The 27159-nt window shown below is 39.3% G+C and overlaps 2 non-coding genes across 2 annotated transcripts; one reads left to right on the top strand and one right to left on the bottom strand.

Moving 5' to 3' along the window:
• Positions 1–521: 521 nt before the first annotated feature.
• On the bottom strand, positions 522–629 carry LOC130953704 (small nucleolar RNA R71). The gene has a single exon (XR_009075866.1). It is a non-coding gene; the product is annotated as a small nucleolar RNA R71 (small nucleolar RNA).
• A 10381-nt stretch (positions 630–11010) lies between these two features.
• LOC130952793 (small nucleolar RNA R71) lies at positions 11011–11118 on the top strand. The gene has a single exon (XR_009074969.1). It is a non-coding gene; the product is annotated as a small nucleolar RNA R71 (small nucleolar RNA).
• Positions 11119–27159: the final 16041 nt, after the last annotated feature.

Genomic DNA, 27159 nt, shown 5'->3' with positions numbered 1-27159 from the left:
GCATTCTTGTTGAGGCTGATCCTGAACCTGAAAGGACCTTGAAGAGAAAGCTAAGAGAAGCCAAAACACAACTCTCTTTAGAGTACCTGACCGAATTCTTCAAGGAAGAAGAACAAATGGCAGCCGAAAACAACAACAATGCCAACAATGCAAGGAAGGTGCTTGGTGACTTTACTGCACCTACTCCTGATTTCTATGGGAGAAGCATCTCTATCCCTGCCATTGGAGCAAACAACTTTGAGCTTAAGCCTCAATTAGTTTCTCTAATGCAACAGAATTGCAAGTTTCATGGACTTCCAATGGAAGATCCTCATCAGTTTTTAGCTGAGTTCTTGCAAATCTGTGACACAGTCAAGACTAATGGGGTTAACCCTGAGGTCTATAGACTGATGCTATTCCCTTTTGCTGTAAGAGACAGAGCTAGAATATGGTTGGATTCTCAACCTAAAGAAAGCCTGGACTCTTGGGAAAAGCTAGTCAATGCCTTCTTGGCAAAGTTCTTTCCACCACAAAGATGGAGTAAGCTTAGAGTGGAAGTCCAAACCTTCAGACAGAAGGATGGAGAATCCCTCTATGAAGCTTGGGAAAGATACAAACAATTAATCAGAAAATGTCCTTCTGACATGCTTTTTGAATGGAGCATCATAGGTATTTTCTATGATGGTCTCTCTGAACTATCCAAGATGTCTTTGGATAGCTCTGCTGGAGGATCTCTTCATCTGAAGAAGACGCCTACTGAAGCTCAAGAACTGATTGAAATGGTTGCAAATAACCAATTCATGTACACTTCTGAAAGGAATCCTGTGAACAATGGGACTAGTCAGAAGAAAGGAGTTCTTGAAATTGACACTCTGAATGCCATTTTGGCTCAGAATAAAATATTGACTCAACAAGTCAATCTGATTTCTCAAAGTCTGTCTGGAATGCAAAATGCACCAAACAGTACTAAGGATGCTTCATCTGAGGAAGAAGCTTATGATCCTGAGAACCCTTCAATGGAAGAGGTAAATTACCTGGGAGAACCCTATGGTAACACCTATAATTCTTCATGGAGAAATCACCCAAATCTCTCATGGAAGAATCAAGAGAGACCTCAACAAGGTTTCAATAATAATGGTGGAAGAAACAGGTTTAACAATGGTAAACCTTTTCCATCATCTTCTCAGCAACAGACAGAGAGCTCTAAGCAGAATACCTCTGACTTAGCAACCATGGTCTCTGATCTAATCAAAACCACTCAAAGTTTCATGACTGAAACTAGATCCTCCATTAGGAATTTGGAAGGACAAGTGGGTCAGCTGAGCAAGAAAATTACTGAACTTCCCCCAAGCACTCTCCCAAGTAACACTGAAGAAAATCCAAAAGGAGAGTGCAAAGCCATAAATATGGCCGAATTCTGGGAGGAAGAAGAGGCAGTGAACGCCACTGAGGAAGGCCTCACTGGACGTCCACTGGCCTCCAATGAGTTCCCCAATGAGGAACCTTGGGAATCTGAGGCTCAAACTGAGACCATAGAGATTCCCTTGGACTTACTACTGCCTTTCATGAGCTCTGATGAGTATTCTTCCTCTGAAGAGGATGAGTATGCCACTGAAGAGCAAGTTGCTAAATACCTTGGAGTAATCATGAAGCTAAATGACAGGTTATTTGGAAATGAGACTTGGGAGGATGAACCCCATTTGCTCATCAAAGAACTGGATAACTTGTCTAGGCAGCAATTGCCTCAAAAGAGGCAGGATCCTGGGAAGTTTTCTATACCTTGTACCATAGGCACCATGACCTTCAAGAAGGCCTTGTGTGACTTGGGGTCAAGTGTAAACCTCATGCCCCTCTCTGTAATGGAGAAATTAGGGATCTTTGAGGTGCAAGCTGCAAAAATCTCACTAGAGATGGCAGACAACTCAAGAAAACAAGCCTATGGACTTGTAGAGGATGTTCTGGTTAAGGTTGAAGACCATTACATTCCTACTGATTTCATAGTCCTAGAGACTGGGAAGTGCATGGATGAATCTATCATCCTTGGCAGACCCTTCCTAGCCACAGCAAAGGCTGTGATTGATGTTGATAGAGGAGAGTTGATCATTCAAGTGAATGAAGAATCCTTGGTGTTTAAGGCCCAAGGATATCCCTCTGTCATCATGGAGAAGAAGCATGAAGAGCTTCTCTCAAAACAGAACCCCCACATTCAAACTCTAAGTTTGGTGTTGGGAAGTTCCAACACGGTTCTGAGCATTTCTGAGGCTCCATGAGAGTCCTCTGTCAAGCTAATGACATTAAAGAAGCGCTTGTTGGGAGGCAACCCAATGTTTTATAGTTAACTATTTTCTTTTGTTATTTTATCTTTTTTGTAGGTTGATGATCATAAGAAGTCACAAAAACAATGAAAAAAGCAAAAACAGAATGAAAAACAGGAAGAAAAACAGCACACCCTGGAGAAGAAGAAGCTGGCGTTCAAACGCCAGTAATGCTAGCTGTTGGGCGTTTAACGCCCAGTCTGGCACCATTCTGGGCGTTTAACGCCAGAAAGGGGCACCAGACTGGCGTTAAACGCCAGTAAAGGGCAAAATCCTGGCGTTAAACGCCAGGAATGGGCACCAGCCCGGCGTTTAACGCCAGAAAAGGCTCAAAACGTGGATTTTGATGCCATTTGGTGCAAGGATGCCTTTTCCTTGACACTACAGGATCTGTGGACCCCACAGGACCCTACCATCACTCTCTCTCTTCTTCCCCCATTCACCAATCACCTCAACACCTCTTCCCCAAAAACCCCTCACCTATCAAATCCCATCTTTCTCTTCACCACTCACATCCATCCTTCATAAAACCCCACCAACCTCACCCTTCAAATTCAAACCACTTCAACTCCCAAACCCACCCTCAAATGGCCGAACCCTCATCCCCCTCTTTCCTATATAAACCCCTCTTTACCCCTTCATTTTCCCACTACCTAAACACCACTTCTCCCCCTCCTTGGCCGAATACACCACCATCTCCCTCTTCCTCATTTCTTCTTCTTCTACTCTCTTCTTTTTTCTTTTGCTCGAGGACGAGCAAACATTTTAAGTTTGGTGTGGTGAAAGCGTTGCTTTTTCATTTTTCCATAACCATTTAGGGCATCCAAGGCCGGAGAAACCTCTAGAAAGAGGAAAGGGAAGGCAAAGGCTTCCACCTCCGAGTCATGGGAGATGGATAGATTCCTCTCAAGGGTGCATCAAGACCACTTCTATGAAGTTGTGGCCTTGAAGAAGGTGATCCCCGAAGTCCCCTTTTCACTCAAAAAGGGTGAATATCCGGAGATCCGCCATGAGATCCGAAGAAGAGGTTGGGAAGTACTTACCAACCCCATTCAACAAGTCAGAATCTTGATGGTTCAAGAGTTCTATGCCAATGCATGGATCACCAAGAACCATGACCAAAGTGTGAACCCGGATCCAAAGAATTATCTTACTATGGTTCGGGGGAAATACTTGGATTTTAGTCCGGAAAGTGTGAGGGTGGCGTTCAACTTGCCTATGATGCAAGGAGATGAGCATCCTTACACTAGAAGGGTCAACTTTGATCAAAGGTTGGACCAAGTCCTCACAGTCATATGTAAAGAGGGCGCACAATGGAAGCAAGATTCAAGAGGAAAGCCGGTCCAATTGAGAAGGCATGACCTCAAACCCGTGGCTAGAGGATGGTTAGAGTTCATACAACGCTCAATCATTCCCACTAGCAACCGGTCCGAAGTTACCATAGACCAGGCTATCATGATCCATAGCATCATGATTGGAGAAGAAATAGAGGTTCATGAGGTTATAGCCCAAGAACTCTATAGGGTGGCGGACAAGACCTCTACCTTGGCAAGGTTAGCCTTTCCTCACCTCATTTGTCACCTCTGTTATTCAGTGGGAGTTGACATAGAGGGAGACATCACCATTGATGAGGACAAGCCCATCACTAAGAAAAGGATGGAGTACACAAGAGATCCCACTCATCATGAGATCCCTGAGATTCCTCAAGGGATGAATTTTCCTCCACAAGACTATTGGGGCAACTAAACACCTCCCTAGGAGAGTTGAGTTCCAATATGGGACAACTAAGGGTGGAGCACCAAGAACACTCCATTCTCCTCCATGAAATTAGAGAAGAACAAAGAATCATGAGAGAGGAGCAACAAAGGCAAGGAAGAGACATTGAGGAGCTCAAGCACTCCATAGGACCTTCAAAAGCAAGGAAGAGCCGCCATCACTGAGGTGGACCCATTCCTTGATTTCCTTGTTCTTTATTCCTTTGTTTTTCGAATTTTAGTGCTTTATGTTATCCACGCTTGTGTCTTATGATCATTAGTGTCTTAGTGTCTATGCCTTAAAGTTATAAATGTCCTATGAATCCATCACCTTTCTTGAATAAAAATGTGCTTAATTGAAAAAAGAAGAATTGCATGAATTTTGAATTTTATAATAGTTTAATTATTTTGATGTGGTGGCAATATTTTTGTTCTCTGAATGTATGCTTAAACAGTGCATATGTATCTTGAATTTGTGGTTCATGAATGTTGGCTCTTGAAAGAATGATGAAAAAGGAGACATGTTATTGAGGATCTGAAAAATCAATAAAATGATTCTTGAAGCAAGAAAAAGCATTGCTATTCAAAAAAAAAAAAAAAAAAAACCGAAAAAAAAAGAGAAAAAAAAAGAAAACGAAAAAAAAAAAATAATAATAATAAGAGTTGTGATCCAAGGCAAATAAGAGTGTGCTTAAGAACCCTGGACACCTCTAATTGGGGACTTTAGCAAAGCTAAGTCACAATCTGAAAAGGTTCACCCAATTATGTGTCTGTGGCATGTATGTATCCGGTGGTAATACTGGAAAGACAGAGTGCTTTGGGCCACAGCCAAGACTCAATAAATAGCTATGTTCAAGAATCATCATACTTTACTAGGAGAATCATTAACACTATCTGGATTCTAAGTTCCTAAAGAAGCCAACCATTCTGAATTTCAAAGGATAGATTGAGATGCCAAAACTGTTCAGAGACAAAAAGTTAAAAGCCCCGCTCATCTAATTAATACTGATCTTCATAGATGTTTTTGGAGTTCATTGCATATTCTCTTCTTTTTATCCTATTTGATTTTCAGTTGCTTGGGGACAAGCAACAATTTAAGTTTGGTGTTGTGATGAGCGGATGATTTGTATACTTTTTGGCATTGTTTTTAGTATGTTTTTGATATGATCTAGTTAGTTTTTAGTATATTTCTATTAGTTTTTAGTTAAAATTCACTTTTCTGGACTTTACTATGAGTTTGTGTGTTTTTCTGTGATTTCAGGTATTTTCTGGCTGAAATTGAGGGACCTGAGCAAAAATCTGATCCAGAGACCAAAAAGGACTGCAGATGCTATTGGATTCTGACCTCCCTGCACTCGAAGCGGATTTTCTGGAGCTACAGAAGCCCAATTGGCGAGCTCTCAATGGCGTTGGAAAGTAGACATCCTGGGCTTTCCAGCAATATATGATAGTCCATACTTTGCCCAAGATTTGATGGCCCAAACCGGCGTTCAAAGTCACCTCAAGAAATCCCAGCGTTAAACGCTGGAACTGGCACCCAAATGGGAGTTAAACGCCCAAACTGGCACCAAGGCTGGCGTTTAACTCCAAGAAGAGTCTCTACACGAAATTTGCTTCATTGCTCAGCCCAAGCACACACCAAGTAGGCCCGAAAGAGGATTTTTATGTCATTTACTCATTTCTGTACACCTTAGGCTACTAGTTTCTTATAAGTAGGACCTTTTACTATTGTATTAAAAATCTTTGGATTGTTTTTGATCCTTTGATCATCTTTGGACATCTAGTTCTTAGATCATTTGGGGGCTGGCCATTCGGCCATGCCTAGACCTTGTTCTTATGTATTTTCAACGGTGGAGTTTCTACACACCATAGATTAAGGTGTGGAGCTCTGCTGTACCTCGAGTATTAATGCAATTACTATTGTTCTTCCATTCAATTCCGCTTGTTCTTTTACCAAGATATCACTTGTTCTTCAACATGATGAAGGTGATGATTGACGCCCATCACCATTCTCACCTATGAACAAGGTGACTGACAACCACTCTTGTTCTACAAGCATTCGAGGCTTGGTGAATATCTCTTGGATTTCTGATTGCATGATGCATGGTTGATCGCCTGACAACCGAGTGCTCGCCTGACAAACGAGCCAGCCATTCCGTGAGATCAGAGTCTTCGTGGTATAGGCAAGAACTGATGGCAGCATTCAAGAGAATCCGGAAGGTCTAACCTTGTCTGTGGTATTCTGAGTAGGATTCAATGACTGAATGACTGTGACGTGCTTCAAACTCCTAGCAGGCTAGGGCGTTAGTGACAGACGCAAAAGTATCAATGGATATTATTCCGGCCTGAACGAGAACCGACAGCTGAATTCCGCTATGCCGTGACAGGACATATGCAATCGCTTTCACTGAGAGGATGGGAGGTAGCTGCTGACAACAGTGAGACCCTACACAAGCTTGCCATGGAAAGGAGTAAGAAAGGATTGGATGAAGACAGTAGGAAAGCAGAGAGACGGAAGGGAAGGCATCTTCATACACTTGTCTGAAGCTCTTACACCAATGATATACATAAGTATCACTATCTTTATCTTCTATGTCATTTTCGTTCATCATCATATATATTTGAGTTTGCCTGACTAAGATTTACAAGATGACCATAGCTTGCTTCAATGCTAACAATCTCCGTGGGATCGACCCTTACTCACGTAAGGTTTATTACTTGGACGACCCAGTGCACTTGCTGGTTAGTTGTGCGAAGTTGTGTAATGCCATGGTATTGAGCCACCAAGTTCTTGGAGTTCATGACCAGGGATTATTTGAGTTGTGAAAAAGTATTGTTCACAATTTCGCGCACCATATTCACTGCTTTTTCTTGCTTCAAGAATCATTTTTATGATTTTTCAGATCCTCAGTAACATGTCTCCTTTTTCATCATTCTTTCAAGAGCCAACAATTTTAACATTCATGAACAACAAATTCAAAAGACATATGCACTGTTCAAGCATACATTCAGAAAACAAAAAGTATTGTCACCACATCAAACTAATTAAGCTAGTTTTAAAGATGAATTTGAAATCCTGTACTTCTTGTTCTTTTTGTGATAAAAACAGTTTTCTTTTAAGAGAGGTGATGGATTCATAGGACATTCATAACTTTAAGGCATAGACACTAAGACACTAATGATCATAGGACACAAACATGGATAAACATAAAGCACTAGAATTCGAAAAACAGAAGAATAAAGAACAAGGAAATCAAGGAACGGGTCCACCTTAGTGATGGCGGCTCTTCCTTCCTCTTGAAGGTCCTATGGAGTGCTTGAGCTCCTCAATGTCTCTTCCTTGCCTTTGTTGCTCCTCTCTCATGATTCTTTGATCTTCTCTTATTTCATGGAGGAGAATGGAGTGTTCTTGGTGCTCCACCCTTAGTTGTCCCATGTTGGAACTCAATTCTCCTAGGGAGGTGTTTAGTTGCTCCCAATAGTTTTGTGGAGGAAAGTGCATCCCTTGAGGCATCTCAGGGATCTCATGATGAGAGGGGTCTCTTGTGTGCTCCATCCTTTTCTTGGTAATGGGCTTATCCTCATCAATGGTGATGTCTCCTTCTATGTCAACTCCAACTGAATAACAGAGGTGACAAATGAGGTGAGGAAAGGCTAACCTTGCTAAGGTAGAGGACTTATCCGCCACCTTGTAGAGTTCTTGGGCTATAACCTCATGAACTTCCACTTCTTCTCCAATCATGATGCTATGGATCATGATGGCCCGGTCTAAAGTAACTTCGGACCGGTTGCTAGTGGGAATGATTGAGCGTTGGATAAACTCCAACCATCCTCTAGCCACGGGTTTGAGGTCATGCCTTCTCAATTGAACCGGCTTGCCTCTTGAATCTCTCTTCCATTGTGCGCCCTCTTCACATATGATTGTGAGGACTTGGTCCAACCTTTGATCAAAGTTGACCCTTCTTGTGTAAGGATGTTCATCTCCTTGCATCATAGGCAAGTTGAACGCCACCCTCACACTTTCCGGACTAAAATCCAAGTATTTCCCCCGAACCATAGTAAGATAATTCTTTGGATCCGGGTTCATACTTTGATCATGGCTCTTGGTGATCCATGCATTGGCATAGAACTCTTGAACCATCAAGATTCCAACTTGTTGAATGGGGTTGGTAAGTACTTCCCAACCTCTTCTTTGGATCTCATGGCGGATCTCCGGATATTCACCCTTTTTGAGTGAAAAGGGGACCTCGGGGATCACCTTCTTTAAGGCCACAACTTCATAGAAGTGGTCTTGATGCACCCTTGAGATGAACCTATCCATCTCCCATGACTCGGAGGTGGAAGCTTTTGCCTTCCCTTTCCTCTTTCTAGAGGTTTCTCCGGCCTTGGATGCCATAATGGTTATGGAAAAACGAAAAAGCAACGCTTTTACCACACCAAACTTAAAATGTTTGCTCGTCCTCGAGCAAAAGAAGAAAGAAGAGAGTAGAAGAAGAAGAAATGAGGAGGAGGGAGATGGTGGTGTATTCGGCCAAAGAGGGGGAGAAGTGGTGTTTTGGTTGTGGGAAAATGAAGGAGTGAAGAAGGGTATTTATAGGAGAGAGGTGGGATGGGGTTCGGCTATATTGGGTGGGTTTGGGAGGGAAAGTGGTTTGAATTTGCAGGGTGAGGTTGGTGGGGTTTTATGAAGGATGGATGTGAGTGGTGAAGAGAAAGATGGGATTTGATAGGTGAAGGGGTTTTGGGGAAGAGGTATTGAGGTGATTGGTGAATGGGGGAAGAAGAGAGAGAGTGGTGGTGGGGTTGGTGGGGATCCTGTGGGGTCCACAGATCCTGTGGTGTCAAGGAAAAGTCATCCCTGCACCAAATGTTGCTCAAAATCACGTTTTGAGCCATTTCTGGCGTTAAACGCCGGGCTGGTGCCCATTCCTGGCGTTTAACGCCAGGTTCTTGCCCTTTTCTGGCGTTTAACGCCAGTCTGGTGCCCCTTTCTGGCGTTAAACGCCCAGAATGGTGCCAGACTGGGCGTTAAACGCCCAACTGCTAGGCTTACTGGCGTTTGAACGCCAGCAACATCTTCCTCCAGGGTGTACTGTTTTTCTTCCTGTTTTTCATTTTGTTTTTGCTTTTTCAATGGATTTTGTGACTTCTTATGATCATCAACCTACAAAAAACATAAAATAACAAAAGAAACTATATAAATTATAATCATTGGGTTGCCTCCCAACAAGCGCTTCTTTAATGTCAGTAGCTTGACAGAGGGCTCTCATGGAGCCTCACAGATACTCAGAGCAATGTTGGGACCTCCCAACACCAAACTTAGAGTTTGAATGTGGGGGTTCAACACCAAACTTAGAGTTTGGTTGTGGCCTCCTAACACCAAACTTAGAGTTTGACTGTGGGGGCTCTGTTTGTCTCTGATTTGAGAGAAGCTCTTCATGCTTCTTCTCCATGATGATAGAGGGATATCCTTGAGCCTTAAATACCAAGGATTCTCCATTCACTCGAATGATCAGTTCACCTCCATCAACATCAATCACAGCCTTTGCTGTGGCTAGGAAGGGTCTGCCAAGGATGATGGATTCATCCATGCACTTCCCAGTCTCTAGGACTATGAAATCAGTAGGGATGTAATGGTCTTCAATCTTAACCAAAACATTCTCTACAAGTCCATAAGCTTGTTTTCTTGAGTTGTCTGCCATCTCTAGTGAGATTCTTGCAGCTTGTACCTCAAAGATCCTTAGCTTCTCCATTACTGAGAGAGGCATGAGGTTTACACTTGACCCCAAGTCACACAGAGCCTTCTTGAAGGTCATGGTGCCTATGGTACAAGGTATTGAAAACTTCCCAGGATCTTGTTTCTTTTGAGGTAATTTCTGCCTAGACAAGTCATCCAGCTCTTTGGTGAGCAAAGGAGGTTCATCCTCCCAAGTCTCATTTCCAAATAACTTGTCATTTAGCTTCATGATTGCTCCAAGGTATTTAGCAACTTGCTCTTCAGTGACATACTCATCCTCTTCAGAGGAAGGATACTCATCAGAACTCATGAAAGGCAGAAGTAAGTCCAATGGAATCTCTATGGTCTCATTTTGAGCCTCAGATTCCCATGGTTCCTCATTGGGGAACTCATTGGAAGTTGGTGCACGCCCATTGAGGCCTTCCTCAGTGGCGTCCACTTCCTCTCTATCCTCTCCAAATTCGGCCATATTGATGGCTTTGCACTCTCCTTTTGGATTTTCTTCTGTGTTGCTTGGGAGAGTACTTGGAGGGAGTTCAGTAACTTTCTTGCTCAGCTGTCCCACTTGTCCTTCCAAATTTCTAATGGAGGACCTTGTTTCATTCATGAAACTTTGAGTGGTTTTAATTAGATCAGAGACCATGGTTGCTAAGTCAGAGGGGTTCTGCTTAGGATTCTCTGTCTGTTGCTGAGAAGATGATGGAAAAGGTTTGCCATTGTTAAACCTGTTTCTTCCACCATTATTATTGAAACCTTGTTGAGGTCTCTCTTGATTCTTCCATGAGAGATTTGGGTGATTTCTCCATGAAGAATTATAGGTGTTACCATAGGGTTCTCCTAGGTAATTCACCTCTTCCATTGAAGGGTTCTCAGGATCATAAGCTTCTTCCTCAGATGAAGCATCCTTAGTACTGCTTGGTGCATTTTGCATTCCAGACAGACTTTGAGAAATCAAATTGACTTGTTGAGTCAATATTTTATTCTGAGCCAAAATGGCGTTCAGAGTGTCAATCTCAAGAACTCCTTTCTTCTGACTAGTCCCATTTTTCACAGGATTCCTTTTAGAAGTGTACATGAATTGGTTATTTGCAACCATCTCAATTAGCTCTTGAGCCTCTGTAGGCGTCTTCTTCAGATGAAGAGATCCTCCAGCAGAGCTATCCAAAGACATCTTGGACAGTTCAGAGAGACCATCATAGAAAATACCTATGATGCTCCATTCAGAAAGCATGTCAGAAGGACATTTTCTGATTAATTGTTTGTATCTTTCCCAAGCTTCGTAGAGGGATTCTCCATCCTTCTGTCTGAAGGTTTGGACTTCCACTCTAAGCTTACTCCATCTTTGGGGTGGAAAGAACTTTGCCAAGAAGGCATTGACTAGCTTTTCCCAAGAATCCAGGCTTTCTTTAGGTTGTGAGTCCAACCATATTCTAGCTCTGTCTCTTACAGCAAAAGGGAATAGCATCAGTCTATAGACCTCAGGGTCTACCCCATTAGTCTTGACTGTGTCACAGATTTGCAAGAATTCAGCTAAGAACTGATGAGGATCTTCCATTGGAAGTCCATGAAACTTGCAATTCTGTTGCATTAGAGAAACTAATTGGGGCTTAAGCTCAAAGTTGTTTGCTCCAATGGCAGGGATAGAGATGCTTCTCCCATAAAAATCAGGAGTAGGTGCAGTAAAGTCACCCAGCACCTTCCTTGCATTGTTTGCATTATTGTTGTTTTCGGCTGCCATGTCTTCTTCTTCTTTGAAGAATTCGGTCAGGTCCTCTAAAGAGAGTTGTGCTTTGGCTTCTCTTAGCTTTCTCTTCAAGGTCCTTTCGGGTTCAGGGTCAGCTTCAACAAGAATGCCTTTGTCTCTGCTCCTGCTCATATGAAAGAGAAGAGAACAAGAAAATGTGGAATCCTCTATGTCACAGTATAGAGATTCCTTGAGGTGTCAGAGGAAAAGAGAAATAGAAAGAAGAAGGAGAAGAGAATTCGAACTTTATTTAGATAAGGTTCGAATTGTGCATTGAGAAGGAGTGGTACTCCATAAATAGAAGGATGTGAGAAGGAGGGAAGAAGATTTTCGAAAATTAATTAAAATATTTTGAAAACATTTTTGAAAAACATTAATTGATTTTCGAAAATCAATGTGGAAAAGAAACCAAGTGATTTTTGAAAAAGATTTTTAAATTTAGAAATCAAAAAGATTTGATTGAAAACTATTTTGAAAAAGATGTAGTTAAGAAGATATGATTGGTTTTAAAAAGATGTGATGAAAAGATATGATTTGAAAACAATTTAAAAAAAAAAGATATGATTTGAAAAACATTTTAAAGAGATTTGATTTGAAAACAATTTTAGAAGATTTGATTAAAAAAAAATGATGACTTGCCTAACAAGAAAAGATATGATTCAAACATGAAACCTTCCTCAACAGAAAAGGCAAAAAATGTTCAATCAAATCATTAATTGTTAGTAAGTATCTTTGAAAAAGGAAAGAAATTAATTTTGAAAACATTTGATTGAAAAGATATGATTTGAAAAAGATTTGATTTTGAAAAACTTTGAAAACTTGAAAAAAAATTGATTTGAAAACAAAATCTTCCCCCTAGCACCATCCTGGCGTTAAACGCCCAGAATGGTATCCATTCTGGCGTTTAACGCCCAAAATGCACCCTTTTTGGGCGTTAAACGCCCAACCAGGTACCTTGGCTGGCGTTTAAACGCCAGTCTGCCTTCTTCACTGGGCATTTTCGAATGCCCAGCTTTTTCTGTATAATTCCTCTGCAGCATGTTCTGAATCTTCAATTCTCTGTATTATTGACTTGAAAAGACACAAATTGAAAATATTTTTGGATTTTTTTTATAATCAAAATGCAACAAGAATCAAATAACAATGCATGCAAGACACCAAACTTAGCAGTTTGTATACTACTGACACTAATAAGAATGCATATGAGACACATAAACACTCAAGTCAAGAGAATTCAAAGATCAGAGTAAGAAATCATCAAGAATTACTTGAAGACCTTTAAGACACATGAATGAATGTATGCAATTGACACCAAACTTAAGATGAGACACTAGACTCAAGCAAGAAACATCAAATATTTTTGGTTCTTATGGTTTTTATAAAATTTTTTTTTTGTGTTTTTTTTTTTCGAAAATTATGTAGAAAAAAGAAAATAAAGGTATCAAAATTCTTAATGAGAATTCCAGGAATCATGCAATGTTAGTCTAAAGCTTTAGTCTAAAGGAATTAGACATGGCCGGCCAAGCTTCAGCAGGACATTGCATTCAAGAGCTAAATTGATGAGAATCAATCAGCTTTGGTGATGATAAGAACATCACCTTGAAACACTAGAATTCATTCTTAAGAACTCTGAAGAAAAATACCTAATCTAAGCAACAAGATGAACCGTCAGTTGTCCATACACAAGAACAATCCCCGGCAACGGCGCCAAAAACTTGGTGTTGTTGCCGGATCAAAACTTGGCACTGTTATTGCAGGGAACAAATGCGAAACTATAGTTAGGACATTTAATTCCCCGGCAACGGCGCCAAAAACTTGGTGCACGAAATTGTGATCACTACTTTTCAAAACATAAACAATCCCTAGTAATGGCTCCAAAGACTTGGTGCTCAATACCATGGCATAAACACAACTTCGCACAACTAACCAGCAAGTGCACTGGGTCGTCCAAGTAATAAACCTTACGCGAGTAAGGGTCGATCCCACGGAGATTGGTGGTATGAAGCAAGCTATGGTCATCTTGTAAATCTTAGTCAGGCAGACTCAAATGGATATGGTGATGAACGAAAATAACATAAAAGATAAAGATAGAGATACTTATGTATATCATTGGTGAGAGCTTCAGACAAGCGTATGAAGATGCCTTCCCTTCCGTCTCTCTGCTTTCCTACTGCCTTCATTCAGTCCTTCTTACTCCTTTCCATGGCAAGCTCATGCAGGGTTTCACCGTTGTCAGTGGCTACCTCCCATCCTCGCAGTGAAAGCTAATGCTCACGCACTCTGTCACAGTACGGCCAATCACCGGTTGGTTCCCGCTTCCTACTGGAATAGAATCCCTCTTTTGCGTCTGTCACTAACGCCCAGCAGGTTACAAGTTTGAAGCACGTCACAGTCATTCAATCATTGAATCCTACTCAGAATACCACAGACAAGGTTAGACCTTCCGGATTCTCTTGAATGTCGCCATCAGTTCTTGCCTATACCACGAAGATTCCGGTTAAAGAATCCAAGAGATATTCACTGAGCCTCAGATGCTTGTAGAACAAGAATGGTTGTCAGTCACCTTGTTCATAGGTGAGAATGATGATGAGTGTCAATCATCATCTTCATAAGATTGAAGAACAAGTGATATCTTGGACAAAGAACAAGAGGAATTGAATAGAAGAACAATAGTAATTGCATTAATACTCGAGGTACAGCAGAGCTCCACACCTTAATCTATGGTATGTAGAAACTCCACCGTTGAAAATACATAAGAACAAGGTCTAGGCATGGCCGAATGGCCAGCCTCCCAAAGTGAGTTCAATCATCAAAACATGATCAAAAGACTCTCTATATCTATTACAATAGTAAAAGGTCCTACTTATAGAAAACTAGTAGCCTAAGGTGTACAAAGATGAGTAAATGACATAAAAATCCACTTCCGGGCCCACTTGGTGTGTGCTTGGGCTGAGCAATGAAGCATTTTCGTGTAGAGACTTCTCTTGGAGTTAAACGCCAGCTTTTATGCCAGTTTGGGCGTTTAACTCCCATTTAGGTGCCAGTTCCGGCGTTTAACGCTGGAATTTCTGTAGGTGACTTTGAACGCCGGTTTGGGCCATCAAATCTTGGGCAAAGTATGGACTATCATATATTGCTGGAAAGCCCAGAATGTCTACTTTCCAACGCCGTTGAGAGCGCGCCAATTGGGCTTCTGTAGCTCCAGAAAATCCACTTCGAATGCAGGGAGGTCAGAATCCAATAGCATCTGCAGTCCTTTTCAGTCTCTGAATCAGATTTTTGCTCAGATCCCTCAATTTCAGCCAGAAAATACCTGAAATCACAGAAAAACACACAAACTCATAGTAAAGTCCAGAAAAGTGAATTTTAACTAAAAACTAATAAAAATATACTAAGAACTCAACTAAAACTACTAAAAACATACTAAAAACAATGCCAAAAAGCGTATAAATTATCCGCTCATCAGCTGTCATGTCTGACCTGTTGGACTTGATGGTGCTGCTGATCCTTCGTCACCGGAGGGTAGTGGTACCTGCAAGAGACTCTGATGCTTAAGTTAGCACGTGCTTTAGGCAGGTTTTTTAGTAGAATCAGAGTATGAGTTATACTTGGGTGCTCCAGTGTATTTATAATGGTGTAGAGTGACCTTTCTGGAGATAAAATAGTTATCTTATCTTATCTTTTGAGTGAAGTCACCTTTATCTTTCAGGAAAACCGCCTTATTTTTCTAGGCTTTTGCTGCCTTTAGATTTGGGTCGTGTTTCTTTGTTTGGGCCTACTTGGGCCTTTGTAGCGATTTGGCCGAACTCTTTGGGAAGAGGTCAGGTGATCCTGACCTGAAGAGGTCGGTCGACTTGTCTTCTATCAGCCCGGGTCATACAACTCAACCCAGGGCATGAACAACAGGCTAATACAGTTTGATACTATATCCATCGTTGACGAAACAAGTATGCAACATATGTTTCATATTCATTAGCAAACTCAGGTACAACAGCCAAAGATTGAGTTGTATGTTGAGTTCAAACATATAGATGCGGATGAGATTCAACATGACTTAGACATGGAAGATGATAGTGCTTGAAGCGTACGAAGGGATGAATAATGGTAACGAAGAGAATTTTGAAGCTAACTATGACATCGGTGACAAGAACGAGGACAGTGATGAGGCAGGTCAGGCAGTCGTGAAAAATGTAGTAGTTCTATGCGTAGATAGTCAACCCTTCAATGTTCTACCTTGTATGTGTAGTTTGGATCTTAATGCCATGCATACACAGAAATTCACTAAATATGCAAATATAGGTACGTGAATGAGTAATATATTTCTTTAATTTATAATTTGGATGGATTGATGAGTGATTGTAGGTGTTGCTGTTCTGCAAGCACATGTTGTCTCCTGCATGCAAGTAAGACCAACACAAAGCCTACGAACTGACAACACACGGCTTGCGTGTTGATAAAGCTGGTCACAGCCTCTGAAAAAATTAGTGAAAATGTTGGTTCCCAAGCGCCTGCAACATGCATCCTGCGTATTGCGTAGAAGATGCCATGCATGCAGTAGGCTACCTGCATGTTGTGTCAGGAATTCCTCCTACAATTCTGAATGTCCATAATACTATATATCACCCCAAATGTCAATATTGAAGAGATATAGTAATTATTTTTCTAAATAAAAAATAATTTCTAATTTTGAACACTTTTTGCTTTATTTTCTCTTGTTATTCACCAAAGATGATGATTTGGTCCCAGAAACTTTTAGTGCTCATTAAAATAGTCTTTAATTTTTGAAAATAATCAAATTAGTCCCTGAATTTATAAATTGTGAATTTCATTCGTCTCTAAGTTAATAACCATTAATATTGTGTAGACATGAAATGTTACAATGTAGCATAGCATCCCCAATAATAAAGTAACGTGGCTAAGACTTTAATATGATAAAATAAGTGTTCCAAACTGGTTAATTGAACAAATTTTAGTCTCTACACCAATATAAAACAAATTAGCAAGAAACTCAAAAATGGTATACAGAGCTACCATTCTTGATGAAAAGATTGCTAAGCTGCCTATAAAACTACCATGTTGGCTAAGTCCTATACACATCCTATTATAAATTGAAATGAGCTCAAGCATTGATACAACTAAATAGGGATGGGATGCACCATTCATTTCTCCTCTAGGACTGATGTAACTACCCCAGAAACCATGGACAAAGGATGATGAAAATTCTTTTCTATGGATGTTTGCTATAATTCTAGGCTGCTTGACACACCATCTTGATCCTAAACTCTCAGAGTTAGCCATATTAGACATCGCATGAACCAGGTTATTGCCCTCTTGATAACCTCTATTTTACCATTTCAAATTATACTAAAAATTATGATGTTTATCACTTTCTTTGCACACTTTTTACATATTTTTCCCAATGGTTAAAATCATGCTTTTCATGACTATAATTCGTTAATTTTATTCCATTTGATGTCGTAATGTGTTCTTATTTGATATATTTTAGGTTTTAGGGGGCATTACTGATCTAAAAGATTGAAAAAAGCATGAGTAAAAAGGGAACAAAATGAAGAAAATTAAGGTTGTCCACTACTGCAAGGATGCATACACATCATCTCATGCATATACACAATTTATGCTTATGCTCCACTTTATTCATATGCATTCTTGGCTGCACGTGACTTTTAAGAACTGGAGTTTTCACGAAAAATTGCTTAACTAGAATAGAAAATTTTAATTGCCCAGAATAGGTTCAAAAATATAAAAATATTTTTCTTAAAATATAAATGTGAGATTCGGATTCAGTGGATTTTTCTGAGTGGAAAAATGTTCTGTTTTGAAAATTTTTGCGTAAAAACACGTACCGATAGATTAGTCGGCAGTACCGCCTTAAGTCTGTCTAGTACTACGTGAGAAAGAGTGAAACAGTAGGAGACCTTAGAAAATTTTTGAAATAGCAAATCGGGCACTTATCCTAAAGGTTTGGCCCAAAGTTAGGCCAAACGAACCAAAAATGCTACACGGTTGGACCAGGCTTAAGTTGGTCCCAAGCCCAACTTATATAAAGCCATAAATGAGCCTAAGAAGCTCATTTCAACACAACGGGAGAGAGAGAGAACTCGGATAGGGAGAAGAGAGGAGAAGGAAGCCATTGTCACTATTCATCTCCCTTTCAAAGCACCCTAACTTTTGATCCGAAGCTCCGATTGACAAGCCGTTTGCGGCCACATGAAGCTCTCATTGAGCTCTTTAATTCTAGCTAAACAAAGCAGGTAAAAACTTGAATTTCTTACTCCTCCTTTCAGCCCTAACAAATTTCACGTTTTTGGATATAGTATTTGAGTAGATTTTGTTATTTTGGTTGTTTAGGTGAACTCTAGTAGCAAGTAATTGTTGGACTTTGCCCCAATCCCCTTTGGACAAGGTAAAGCTCCTCATATACCCTTGTAGTGTGTATATTGTGGTTTCTAGGTTTTGATTTTGGTAATATATGTGTTGTTAGTTTGAGCTTTGGTGCTTTTTGGAGTTGTCTTGGTTTTGTGCGTGGAGGATAATCGGCTAAGGTATAGTTTCGGTTTCCTCTATGTAATATGTAATATTTCTAGAGATAGGCTAGTGGCCTTTAAGATAGGATTGAAAGATGTGGGTGTATGATTAATTGTATGTGAATATTATGATTGATGATGAAGGTTGAATGAGTTGTATGTGGGAAAGTATGATTTTGATGATAATATGATGAATGTTGGTTTAATTATGATTGATAATGATGAATTAATGATAATGTGTCTATATGGATGGAAGATTGGAAATATGTAAGTATGTAACATTGATGATTGGTGGGAATGGTGAGTAGTAATATTTATGTTAATATGGTTAATGGAAATTGAGAAATGTGAATTAGGTTAGATTTAGAATTGTTGAATGGTTTAGATGGTTGTGTGATTGAGAAAATGGTTGAAGTAGTGTTTGGTATGAATTTTAGGTTGTTTTGTTATGGTTGAAATGTGATTGAGTTGGTTTTGAATTGAGAGTTGTGGCAAAATTGAGTTTTTAGTGTTTTTGGTAAATATGGGTTTTAGGACAACTTTGGCGGATCATATCTTGAGCTATAGTTTTTAAAATTGATTAAATTTTATATCAAGTTAAATATAATCCAAAGATCTTTAAAACGGTATAGATTTTGTAGAGATCTGAATTTCGTAGAGAAAGATATAATGGTTAGAAGTTGGTGTTAAAAATTTGAATTCTGTGATGTTGCAAAATTTGTGATTTCTGGTTTGTGTGCGCATGCACACTACTGTGCGCGTGCTTTGACTAGTGGCTATATTTGGACTTGTGTGTACGCAGAACCCTGAGTGCATGCACATCCTATGAATTTTTGAAAATGTGCGTACGCACACACTGATGCGCACGCACACACAGTGAGATGCTTACTATTGAGAGCGATCGCACACTCTGGTGCGCGCACACACCTAGTGAATTTTGCAAGTTGTGCATACGCACAACATCGTGTATACGCACAAACTGGGAAAACTCTTCTAGGCATGCGTACACACAACCCTATGCATACGCACACTGTCCTAGTTTGCAATGAAAACCTTGTTTTTAACTATTTTACCTTTCCAGCAAGCTTGCAAATTTTCGTAACACTTGTTTAAAACTTTTTTTTTCTGGTTTTAGGATCTTGAATTAAGGGAGAAAATAATAAAGGAATAAAAAAGGTATTCTTAGTTATGAGTTTAGAGCTGGTGACATAGGTTTTGAAAGGTTTGTGTAATTTTCTAGCTTGAGTGGTGAGTGTTGAGTTGAGAACTTAGAAAGGAATGATGAAATTATTGGATTATATTAGAGTGTGCGGGGCCTATATCCCTGGCGTGGTAGTTTTCTCTGCTACATGAGTGTGCGGGGCCTATATCCCTGGCATAGCAGATTTTTCTGCTGCATGAGTAGTTGTTGTTGTTGTTTCCTTCTCTGCTGCATGAAGTGTGCGGGGCCTATATCCCTGGCGTGGCAGATTCACTGCTGCATGTGTGTGCATGGCACTATATCTCTAGCTGGCAGAAAAGGATACATCCAGGAGGATGTATCGGGTTGACAATTATAGACTGACAAGTGATATCACGAGTTAATAGGGAAGACATTTATCATATGCATCTTCTACTTATTTGTTTGCTTTGCTTAATTTCTGTTATGCCTAAATGAAGCACATGTTTACTTGCTAATTGTTCTAATTGATGTATATGTAGTTTACTTGTACTTTACTTGTCTGCATCACTTGTGTTTTCTATTGGGATTGAGGAGGCTCGGTAGGCGGTGGCGATGGGATCGCATGGAGGTTAAGTTGGTAAAGGTTGTGGGATACAGCGATGTGATTAGTACTAGTTAGAAATCTCCTAAGTTTAGATAACCTGTTTATTATTTATGGTTTAAGTTATTATTTTGATAAGCTTGGATATCTGTTTGGTATGAAGCTCTAGGATTGCCTCTGGCATCCCAGGGTCTTACATCTTACATTACTAGGTACTGTTACCATACTGAGAACATCCGGTTCTCATTCCATACTTTGTTGTTATTTTTCAGATGCAGGTTATAACCTACCTTGATGAGTTACTTGATGGTGACAGAGTGGAGGATCTTTATTCCATTTTGGAATTTTTTTATTTTTTTAGTAGTTCTCTCACTTTTGTATTTATATTTGTCTTAGAGGCTTACTTTGAGAGAATTATTGTATATACTGTTTTACTTTCACTACAACAAATATGGGTTTTTGCAACGCCAAAATCTGCAATGCCTTAAAACCGTTCTCTTAGATAGTTTTAGACAATAGTTTTTTATACTGTTACTGTTGAAGTTCAGTTTTCATCATTTAAAACCGTTCTATTTGACTATCTTAAAGAACGGTTTTATAACCGTTACTAGAATTTATTTTTAAGCAACGGTTTTTTAATGTTGTTTAAATAATTGTACAAACGATACGCTTAAAAACCGTTGCCAAAGTTGCTACACTTTAAAACCGTTCCCATAGATGATTTTAGACAACGATTTTTATAGTGTTGCTGTTGAAGTTTAATTTTTCATTAAGTTATAGCAATAAAATAAAATTGTTCTTTTTTGCTATTTTAATGAACGGTTTTATAACCTTTACAATAATTCTGTTATTAAGCAATAATTTTTTAATATTTAAATAATTATGCAAATTAAAAGATACATATAAAAATAGTTCTCTGTAAATATTAAATTAGTAAAAACTCAAAAATTATTGTTATAAATAAATAACAAATATTATGAGCTAGATTTTGGAAATTTTTTATTATAAGCTAATTTTAATTAATTTATTTATTAGAGACTTTGATTTCAAAAATTATTTTATTAAAGATAATTAAAGTAAATTTTGATAAATTGAATTTGAAATAAATTAAAGTTTTTACCTAACTTTACAATTATTGAATATTTTTTTATTTAAAATTTAAAAATTAAAAAATTTAAAAATAATAAGATTTTGATTATTAGAATTAAAATTTTTATGTAATTTATAATTATTGAATAATTTTTTATATTTAAATTACAAAGCTTAAAAATTATAAAATAATAAAAATTTTATATAATTTAATTTAAATAATTAATATTTTTATAATTTAATACTTTAAATTTTATAAATAAAAAAATTAATTATATCATCTTATAATTTTAAATGAGAATACATAATTGAAGTCAATTAATAATTTGATACAATAAATTCCTAACTCTAAATTCCCAATTCCATTTTATGCTAAATTCCCACATTAAACAAAGAAACCCTAATTTTCCCTATTCCCCAGTCCTTCACCCCCTTTTTATTTCAACGCATCCATGCACAGCAGAGGAAGAGAAGAGAGGAACAAAGCCCTTCACGTCGCTGTCAGATCTGAAGCCGCCGAGGATCCGAACGCTGTCGAAGCTGTATTGTCGCATCACCGTCGTTGTGCCTCCGCCGAACGCATCACACCCCGCTGCAGTGATGTCATTGCTGTCGCAAGGGAGAACAGATGTGTGAGGAAGGAAGCTCGTAAGGGAGAAAGAAGACGCTGCCTTTGCCACCAGCACCGTTGCATCTGATCTCCACTGTCGCCGTCGAAGTTCCGTCACCATGGCCATGGAGAGGAGCCACCGTTCATGCTTGTCGCCACCAAAAGAGGAGCCGCTGCTGCCGTCGATTGTCACTGGAGAACACATCGTCGTGTCTCTGATCGCCAGAATCATGGACCGGAGGGAACGGGGATGCCTCTTCTGTTGCTGTTGCTTCGTTCTTTTATTGTCAGCCGTCTCTGTTTCCAATTCTATTGAATTCATTTCTATTTTCGATTCCATTGAGTCTGAATTCTCCATTTTGCTGTAACTATGGTCACTATTATTGGAGTTTAATTGATTTGATTTCTGTTTTGATTTGAATATTGATTTGGTATAATGCTACCTGTTTTGGTCACTGGTTCTTTGAGTTTAAATGATGGGTTATCTCAATGATAATATTCTAGGTGATTGAATGATGCAACTTTTATGATTTTGATTTGGTAATTAGTTCTCTGAAAATATTGTTCTGGTTTTATTTTGATTTTAATATTAATTTTATATTGATTTAGTATAATGCTGTGTGATTTTGATTTGGAATTGGTTCTCTGGAAATGCTATTTTTATTTTAATTTGATTTTAATATTGATTTGGTATAGTGCTATTTTGATTTTGATTTGGTAATTAGTTATCTGAAAATGCTGTTTTGATTTTGTGTTGGTTTTGATATTGATTTTAGTCGATGCTCTGGTTTGGTCATTGATTTAAAATAGAAAAATATTACCACAATTATGAAGATTTGTATATGGTTGATTGGTTTAGTGGCTTCTACTCATGTGTTGTTATTTTGAGTCTCTTTAAACTGTTCAATGCAAATAAGTTTAATTTTGTTGTTAATTTTTAGATGTCATAAATCAGAAAAGTGTTTTGGTTCACTAAGTATAGTGAATTTGTCTATTTGTGCCGGTAGAGAAAAGAGAAAAGAGACCATAATTGTAGATGATGTTGAAAAGTGTGGCAGCTTGCAAGAAAGGCTAACTAAGAAGGGAAAAACACGTTAACTTGCTTCAATGCCGATTTATATATTTCTTCAACTTAACAATGAACCTAATGGTGAAGAGCAATTGGATGAGAATGAAGGAGAGAATATAGAGGAGCAGGACAAGGATTATATTAATTCAACTGAGGCTGAGGTCATAGACAATGATGACAGGTCATCATATACCCATTTTTCAAGCTAATTTCACTTGTTTTACTAGTCTTTATACACTTTCTTGCATCCTAAGTAAGTAATTTGGAATGAAAATGCATAACTTCTTTAAATCAAACAACCACCATTAAATTGATGCTAAATCATGAGGTTTGAGCAAAAATTAATTGATTTTTAATGAATTATAAACCTTATGAGTTTAGAGATACTTTGATTGGTTGTTTTGGTTTCTTGTAGGTGAAGAAAGGAAGAAAAGAAGAAAAACGTGGCTTAAGAAGTGTGGCCAAGAAATGAGAAGTGTGGTGCAACATAGAAGGAGGAGGCAAACACTGCCCTCCACAAGAGCACACTGCCTTCCAGGAGAGCAGCATATTGAACCAAGCCTTGAAAAGCATCACTGCCCTGCCCACAACAAGGGCGGAGCACAATTTGATGCCAAGGACCAAAGGAAGCAAAAACTCTGCCCTGCCCTCCTCAAGAGCAATATCGGGCTTCATCCAAGAATAATTCAAAGGAAATTGCTTCCTAGTGTTTCCTATGGGTTTCGAACCCAAGAACAAAGAGGAAAGGAGTAGCGCTCAAACACAAGGAAAACAAGCAAAAATTAGCTTGCTTTCAATCTCCAAGAATCGAACACGGCACCATGAGGAAGCAAGCAACTAGGCGTTACTTTGGTGCCAAGAAAACCAAGGAAAAAGGAGCAGCATGTGCCTCCACCGAGTTTCGAACGTGGGACTTCACCATTGGCACATTGCCCTGCCCTCCACAAGGGCAGGGCAGCATTTCTTGGTGCATGGCGCATCATTGTGGCACGGCCAGGACTTGAGCACTCGGCCAGCAGCACGCACGCACGGGCAGCACTTGGTGCACCATGGCAACTCTGCCCTGCCCTCCACAAGGGCAGGGCAGCATCCTGCAGCATCACACGCAGCACGAGCACGCAATGAGGCTTCATCACACAATTTCCTGCTCTGCCCTCCACAAGGGCAGGGCAGCCTCCTGGAAGCTACTTTCTCATGGGCTGAAAATTGGATTAAAAATCCAATTTAATTCATTTCTTCACAAAATCAAAAGCCCATCCAAATTCCAAAATCCAAGAATAGAAAGTGTATAAATAGGAGATAGTTTGATGTAATTAGGACCCTTCTTTTGATTTTTGAATTCTCACTTTTTGAAATTTCATTTTCTCCGAGAGTTTTGAACTGAGATTTTAGAGAATTGGGAAGGAGAATTGATCTCTCTTCTTCCTTGTTCTTGCTTGAGCATTTTTACTTTTCTTGTTTGAATCTTGGATGTGAAGAATTGAGAAATTTCTGTCTCAATCTCTATTTAAGATCTCTTTGATTTCTCTACTGCATAATTGAGTTGAATCCCAATTCCTTTACTGTTTCCTCTTTAATTTCTTGTTAATTCCTTTGTGAATTTGGATCTGGGAAGGCAATTGAGATCTAGTCCCTGGAGTCCTGAGATCCCATTTTCCTTTTGGTTCTTCTGTGAACCCCTGTTGCAATTTAATTTCCCTTTCTGTTTGAGATCTAACAGAACTCAAATCATCTCTTGCTTTGATAATTGTTGCAATTTAATTTCCCTTGCTTGAATTCTGAAATCCCAGTCCTCAAATCCCTTTTCCATTCAAGCAATTTATATTTCTTGCACTTTAAGTTATTGCAATTTATATTTCTTGCACTTTAAGTTTCAGTCATTTAATTTCTTGTTCTTTAAGATTCAGCTCTTTTACTTTCAGTTCTCTTTAATTTCTGCAATTCACCCCTCTCCCTTTACATTTTCTGCTATTTACTTACTGTTGGATACAAAATCACTCAACCAATACTTGATTCGCTTGACTAAATCAACCACCGAACTAAAATTGCTCAATCCTTCAATCCCTGTGGGATCGACCTCACTCCCGTGAGTTTTATTACTTGATGCGACCCGGTACACTTGCCGGTGAGTTTTGTGTTGGATCATTTTCCACACATCAAGCACTTTTTCTTTATTTTTAACTAACACACTAACTGTTTGAATTTTTGCTTAAAATAACTAAAACTTCATTCTAGCAATAGATTGAAGTTTCACTGGTTTTCTGGATCTGTGTGTTTCTTGTTGTGTGTTTGTATGTCAGGTACAGGAAGAGCTTCCCCTATTCTCTCTGAAATTGACCAAAGAACTCTTCGAAGAATAAGAAGAGCTGAAAGAGGGAAGAATGTTATTGGAGAGGAAGAATCTGAGGAGGAATTCCAAGAAATGGAAGGAGATCCATCAAATCTCAATCAACCAGAAGGAGGGGCCAACAATAACCCACAACAAAGAAGAGTACTGGCTTCCTACACATTTGCAAATGCTAGACATTGTGGGAGTAGCATTCTTACCCCTAATGTCAATGCAAACAACTTTGAACTAAAGCCACAACTCATCACATTGGTCCAAAACAACTGCTCTTTTTGAGGAGGGCCATTGGAGGACCCGAATCAACATCTATCTACCTTCTTGAGGATTTGTGACACTGTCAAAACCAATGGTGTGCCTCCTGACAGTTACAAGTTACTGCTCTTTCCATTCTCTCTCAGGGACAAAGCCACTCAATGGCTAGAAACATTTCCAAAGGAGAGCATCAACACTTGGGATGATTTGGTGAGCAAGTTTCTTGCCAAATTTTATCCCCCTCAAAGGATCATAAGATTGAAGACTGAGGTGCAGACATTCACTCAAATGGATGCTGAAAATTTATATGAAGCATGGGAAAGATATAAGGCTCTGCTGAGGAAATGTCCACCAGAGATGTTCACTGAGTGGGATAAGTTGCAGAACTTCTATGAAGGACTTACTCTGAAAGCTCAAGAGGCACTTGATCACTCAGCTGGAGGATCATTGCAATTGATGAAAACTACAGAGGAAGCTCAGAACCTCATTGATATGGTGGCTAACAACCAATATTTCTTTGCTCACCAAAGGCAACGCCAACCGTCACAAAGGAAGGGAGTGTTAGAATTAGAAGGAGTGGATACAATTTTAGCTCAACACAAAGTGATGCAGCAACAGATTCAGCAACAATTTGAGCAAATGGCCAAGAGAATTGATAACCTTCAGGTTGCATCAGTGAGTGCCACAAGCCAACCATCAACTCCTTGGGGGCAGAATGAAGAGAACCAAGAAGAACAGCAACAAGAGCAAGTGCACTATATGAACAACCAAAATTCTGGATCAAATGAAGTGTATGGTGACACCTACAATCCATCTTGGAAGAACCACCTAAACCTTAGGTGGGGAGACAACCACAACCAAAACCAACAACCATGGCAAAGAAACTCAGCTCAAAACACTCCAAGAAACAACCAAAATCACAACTAGCAGCCAACTAACCAAAACTTTTACAGAAAACCCCAAAATAATTACCCCAACTCTAACCATTATCCACCCAATAACCAACCAGCTAACCAAAATACTTACCATCATCCATCAACACCCCAAAACCAACCAATCTCACAAGACTCTCAGAGGATTACTAATCTAGAGATGCTCATGGAGAAGATGATGAAGAACCAAGAATTGACAACAAAGAACCAAGAAGCTTCCATGAAGAGCCTAGAAAGGCAGATTGGACAAATCTCCAAGCAGATTTCCATAGAGAGACCTTCAAGCTCACTACCAAGTGATACCATTCCTAATCCAAAAGAAGAATGCAAAGCTGTGCAATTAAGGAGTGGAAAGACATTGGTGGATGGCAACCAAGGAGCAACCAAGAAACTTATGGAGAATGACAAAGAGCCAACAGAGAAAGATGGAGCTAACAACAAGGACATAACAAGCAAGAATGTCCCAGAAAAGCTCACAGAAGAGGACAACCAACCACAGAATTTAAAGAAGGGAAAGCAGACCATGGAAGAACCAAATCCAAAACAGCAGCAAGTGGAAAAGAGTCTTACACCTCCACTACCTTATCCACAGAGATTCCAAAAAGAAGCAAAGGATCAACATTTTCACAAATTCTTTGAGACTTTCAAGAAGCTGGAAATCAACATACCTTTGGCTGAGGCATTGAAGCAAATGCCTCTATATGCCAAGTTCTTAAAGGAGCTCATCAACAAGAAAAGAGACTGGAATGAGAAGGAGACGATAATGCTCAGTGAAGAATGCAGTGCACTAATCAAAAAGGGCTCCCTCCCAAGCTTGAAGATCCTGGAGGTTTCTTCCTACCTTGCACTATTGGAAGCCTATTCATCAACAAGGGGATGTGTGACTTAGGAGCAAGTATAAATCTAATTCCATCTTCTTTAGTGAAAAAGCTTGGCATAAGAGAGGTAAAACCAATACAGATGTCCTTGGAATTGGTGGACCAATCAGTGGTATATCCAAAAGGGTTGATTGAGAACCTTTTA

This window comes from Arachis stenosperma, chromosome 9 (genome assembly GCF_014773155.1).
Source record: "Arachis stenosperma cultivar V10309 chromosome 9, arast.V10309.gnm1.PFL2, whole genome shotgun sequence".
NCBI lineage: Eukaryota > Viridiplantae > Streptophyta > Magnoliopsida > Fabales > Fabaceae > Arachis > Arachis stenosperma.
This window is presented reverse-complemented; position numbering and strand designations above follow the sequence as displayed.